A 6,000-nucleotide genomic window follows, 5' to 3' on the forward strand; every position below is an offset into this window, starting at 1 on the left:
ATGAAGCGGGCAAACGTTTTGCCTCTACTTTTGTAGTTAGGGTAGTCACTGCATAGGCTGCTTTATTTACACCACATTTATCTTTTACGGCCGATCCGTCGACCAAAATTATTTCACATTTTTTCAGCGGTTGATCAGTTAAATCAGCTCTAGGTTTCACGTTCGTTTGTGTTATCTCCAAACACTTATGCTCCACCCCGTCCTCAGCTGTTGGCAACAGAGTGGATGGGTTTAGCACAGTGCAGCGCTCGATAGTGATGTGTGGTTGCGATAACAACACTGTCATGCACGAGAGGTGTCTTGCGGGAGATAAGAATGTCATGTTGGTTTGTAACAGCAGTAGAGAGACAGCATGTGGAACTTTCACAGTCAGTGGGTGAAAAAGCACGACTTCAGCTGACATTTGTACTGCCATTGCTGTGGCGAGTACAGCCTGCACACACACGGGGGTTGCTCTCGCCACCGGATCCAGTCGTGAACTGTAAAATGCCACTGGTCTATTTTTTGCTCCCCACTGTTGTGTCAAAACAGAGGTCATGAAACCATTTTTTGTATCGACAATTTGTGTGAACGGTTTAGTGTAATCAGGCAGCGCTAAAACAGTGGACCCAGCAATTAATTGTTTTATGTTTTCAAACGCAGTTTCAGCCTCTTTAGTCCATTTTAGTTTATCGTGCGCAGCCATGGGCTCGTCAAATATTAATGCTTGTAAGGGGCGCGTCTTTTCGGCATAGCTTGGGACCCACATTCGACAATAGTTGCAGAGCCCTAAAAATGACATCATTTGTTTCTTTGTCATCGGTTTTGGTGCTTCTAATATTGCTTTTTTACGGCTAGAATGCACATGTCTGCCATCCTTTGTCAGTGTGTGTCCTAAATACTTTACTTCATAGCGCCACAATTGCAATTTGTCTTTGCTCACTTTATGTCCGGTTTTGTGCAAATATTTTAGAAGTGCCAGTGTATCAATTTTGCATTTTCCTTCGTTAATTCCAATTACGAGTAAATCATCAACATAAGCCAAAATTTGACTTCCGCAGGGCGGGATAAACTTTGCCAGGCAGTTATGTAGGCTATTGCTTCGGAAAATATTTTAGGTGACTCACAATACCCTTGGCTCAGGCGTGTGAATGTGTAACGTTTCCCTTCAAATGTGAATGCGAACCAATGTTGACTGTCTTTATGGACAGGTGTTGAATAATATACGTTGCTCAAATCGGTTACTGAAAATACTTTAGCTTCTGGATTTAATTGGTTCAACAGAGTATGGGGATCAGGCACATTTGGAGCGCGGGCTATTACTGCATTGTTTACGCTTTCTTGACAGGAAATATCGGCGTATTACACGGTGACTTAGGGCATGGCACAATAACCCCAGCTTTAATCATCTCTGCTATCACGGGTTTTATCCCTGCTTCTGCATCAGGTTTTTTTTTTTTTTTTTTTTTTTGGGGATATTGTTTTTGCATGGATAATAACCTGTTTTTGCCTTAATTCGCACCGGCTCAATGTCTTTAATCAGACCCACATCCGTAGGTCCTTTTGACCATAAACTTGACGGAATTATTTTTAGCGCTTGATCCTCAGCCTCTGTCAAAACCATCAATCATGTCTCTGTTTTGTCATGTAGTATTACTGTTGGTGTAAAAGTCACCACATAATTTAGACTGGTGCGCCTCCAACAAGTGGTGGGGCTTTTTTTTCAACATCTTGAGTTTCAGTTCTCCAATCTTGTATTTGTGTTATAAAGTTCACATGTTTGTCTAGACGTGACTGCTTTTCATTTGGGCTAGTGGACAGCTGCATGTGGGGTTTTAGTTCCCAACTCATCAGTTTCTGCGCGGGCGGTGGCAGAACTGTTTGACAAAAAGATTCTCTGTCCAACCAACACAAATAAGTCAAAGTCACCCTAGTAGGTCCTAGTTTATCGACTAGTTTGTCATACTCTGGGTCTGGCCCAGGTGTAGGTTTGCGTCTCAGGTCAATTCTTAATTCGTCAGGGGGTACCATGCTAGCCAGTGGGTTAATTCTTTCCTTAACCTTTTGCACTATCGTCTCTATTGTTTTTCCTGGGTCCTGGTGCGAAGGCTCTAGGGCCCAGACGTAATATGGCGTACCTTTCCCCTCGACTAAGTGTATGTCAATTTTATCACATGTCCTAGCCTCCATACCCCCCTGTAGATTTGGATAGATGGCTAATTTTAATTTCACCATTAAATCTCGTCCTAGCAGGTTGTAGGGACAGCCGGGGGCCATGACTACAGGGGCGAAAACAGTGCTTCCTGTTTCTGTCAGCATGACAGCCACAGGCTCACTGAAATATTGTTTTTGCACATGACTGTTGGCTGATTTTACGAGAATAGCTTGATCTGTTTTTTGCAGGCCATCTATGTCTTTCATTACAGTTCTGCATGCTCCAGTATCACATAAAAAGATTACAGGTTTGGCATTAATATGTATCACTTTCTCTGGTTTTTGCTGTCTTAAAAGTGACAAAATGTTTTTCTATCCACCCTTTTATCTTTGGCCTGAAACTCTGAAGTAATGCTTGTTTTAATTGTTGTTCATAGATTTTCTTATTGTCTTCAGTATCTGTTTTTAAACCACTATAGGCTTTAAACACTTTTTCAAATATGTCTCTAAACTCCCAAACGTCCTCATTATCTTTTTGTATTGTGGCATATATTTTGGTGTAATCGCAATGTTTTTTGAACACTAGTCTACATTTATCCTCTAAGTTCTGAACTTGTTGGTTTAGTTCCATGGAGCCGGGGGCATATGCTGTACCACCTGTATGGGCTACAAAACTGTCTTTCACGCGGCTCCAATCGGAGCCCATTTTACAGCGGAACATCCTTTCGACCTCGAACCCATTCAGGTGGTACACAAGTATTATATTTTTCATTTCGTCGCAGAATTCGTTGATCTGTGCTTTGTGAGAGGCTACTCCCTCAATTGCCTTCTTCACGTCCTCTTGGGTCCATGTCCTGTAGACATGCATTATTCGACGGTTGTCAGCACTTACTTGTTCGCCTGGTCTAAATGTTGGATTAGGTAATTCTACCATTGGGAACGCGTTTATTTTAAACGGCTGTGGAGGCCAGCTTGGCGTTTTGTCATCATAATCAAAATCATCAACGTCATCATCATACAGATGTGTATGTGAAGTTGGCGGTTGTGGCGAAAGGTGAAGACCTGGAGAGAGACGGGGATATGTGGGAGATTTACCGCGTCTAATAGAACTGGATTTGCGGATGCTCTAGTTCCTGTCTTTAAAACTTTATTTACGTCCCCAGACATCCTGGTGTCCCATTCTAAACGTTCACCGTGGGACCGCGTCAGTTGTCTAGGTCTTTAGGGCGTTTTCTCCTCCCCTCCCCTGGCTGGCGTCGGGACAGGGGGATTCAAGGTTACAGGAGCTGCCGCGGGCGACGGTGCAGACACGGAGGCACTAACCACAGCTGCTTGTGGTTGTGGTCTGTTGTAAGGAGGTGGTGAGGTGTAAGGCATATTGTCTTCCTCTTTTACATACGCTACGGTACATTTTTTTTTCCGTTCTTTTATTTTATTTTCGCGCTTTCTTGCCTCCTCCAAACACAATTTAACTGCATCAATTTCTTTTTGGTGCTGTGTTTTTATACCATTTTTCTTTTTCGAGTGGTGCATCATTATGTCGCATAACAATTTCGAACAGCCAGGAACTGTTAATTTCCCTTCAAATTCGAACTTATCTTTCCATTGTGTTAGCCAATTTTCAATTCCTGGGTGAATTTTGGACATAAATTTGGCATCGCCTTTCAAAGCATTTTCTTTGTCTTGGGTATTACCCATTTTTACAAATAGGGGGTTATACTGTATCGTCCTCAAATGGGCAAACAACAAATCTAGAAAGCAAGCTTCTAGATGTCAGGTGTTAACCTAACACCCGGCTTTCTCTGGGTGATCACACAGATTCTGTTGTTCGTTTTAACTTACAGATAATCCCCTCATTCACTCACATTCAAACACATTCAAAACTTTCCCTTTCTTGGAGAGACTTTTAGGCGGGACTCGAACCCCCTGTAGTACTCTCCCGATAAACTCAGGTGGGACTCGAACCCCCCTGTAGTACTTAGTTTATCGTTAGGCCTACTTTAACAGTACTGTATACAGAAAAGAGCAACTTAATGCGATCTTTCCCTTTCAAACATAGTCCCAGACTAGTTTTTACTCACGCTGTTATGGTTCTGCTCTGTTGCTATTCGGATCCCGTCAATCCAGTCCAGGGCCTGGTCGCCGTCGGTTGGCCAGCACGGAATTCACCGTACTGGGCTTTCCACGGTCCCGGACCGCGGGCTGTGCACAGTCTTCAACTTCCGACGATCAGTCCCAGGATCTTGGGTGTCTTGGGATCCGGCTCGAAAGGACCAAGTAATGTCATGGAATTTACCTCAACATATTAGACACAAGAACCACAACACGTAGTATGGATTTACTCGCAGCATCCGGAACTACGAGGAGAGGGTGCTAGTGAAAGGTATGGAACCTTTCACCATCAGTCTCTGAGCCTGCAGCCCAAAAAGCAGTGTCTTTTATTGTACAGATGCACACAGAAAAACAGGATGCCAGACATCTATCTCCTTCAGCTTGATTCCCTCAAAACCCACGCACAGACGCACACAAAGATGGGAGGCCTTTTCCTGTGTGTCCCAACTCGAATTCTGTGTCCTTGAAACTCAGTATAATATTTTTGCTTACAGAGGTGATTTATATATCTGTTTACACAGGTGTTTTATACAATGATAATAATAATTCCTTTACAGTCTATCACCATACCCTACTCTGAAAAATAAATAAATAATAAATACAACCAGTGTCTTGGGGTTTTCCTGCCTGTAAAGTCTTATCGGGGCTGCAGGCTGCAGGTATTTCCTTGGTCTTATGACTCACAGCCCAGATCCACTCATTTGTACAAAACGTTTGATGAAAGAGACTATAAATGTCTTGCAAAAAGTACATAAATCTTGCAAAGCTCTTCAAATAAGCACACATGACACCAACTACACACTGATACTGAAATTAAATACTTAGTATGTGTATGGCACACACATTAAACTAAGACCATCATATCCTCCAGTCTTAAATGGAACACTAATGTCAGCCATATTGTTAACAAAGCTTTCCAGCGACTGTTCTTAAGACCACTCAGGAAATGTAAGTGTCCAAGGCTGGGATGCTCCACTTCTACAAGGCTGTGATAGAGCACTCTTACCTTCTCCATCACTGTATGGTGGGGTAACTGCTCAGCTGATGAGTTTACACTAAACAGGGTAGTTAGGGAGGTCCACCCTAATTATTCTTGACGCTGCCCTAAAATCTGTGAAATTTACAACACCCGTCTACTCAGAACTGGTCTGAAAATACTCAAAGGTTCATCACACCTAGCTAATTCCCTTTTCACCCATCTACTACAGGCAGAAGGCTAGAGAGTATCAGATCCAGATCCACCCGTTTCACTTACCCACAGGCTGTGAGGGCCCTCAATTCCCACCAACAATTCTTATCTGTTCTGCTTAGAAAGCTACGTCCTCCTCCTCAGGGTCACTTAATGCACTAGCACTTATCTATATCTTAACTGATCTATTTATTTATTATATTTACACATTGTTAGCAACACATGTTTCTTTTTCATCAGCTGTTTTTTGTATATGTGCTGTCTGATGTGTTGTCATCCTTGACCTATACAGTCTTGTATTGTCCTGTGTGGGCCAATCACCACAATGAATTCCAGGCGATTTTTTTTTGGCAAAAAATAAAGACTTGACTTGAGAGACCATGGAGAACGATGGCAGCGCTTTTCCATGCCAGTTTCCTGGGTTATGGAAGTTTTGGGACTGAAATCGACCAATTGGTCAGTAGTCAATGAGTTACTAATTTACGCCCTCCAGTAGGGTGCATCAAAAAACACAATTCTTGAATTTTGATATGGCTGGGTGCTAAAAGTGTTCCAATATATGTAGA

The sequence above is a fragment of the Alosa pseudoharengus genome, unplaced genomic scaffold, assembly GCF_046254945.1.
Source record: "Alosa pseudoharengus isolate Yale_2024_CS ecotype anadromous, Long Island Sound unplaced genomic scaffold, YU_APseudo_1.1 YU_APseudo_1.1_scf_1, whole genome shotgun sequence".
NCBI lineage: Eukaryota > Metazoa > Chordata > Actinopteri > Clupeiformes > Clupeidae > Alosa > Alosa pseudoharengus.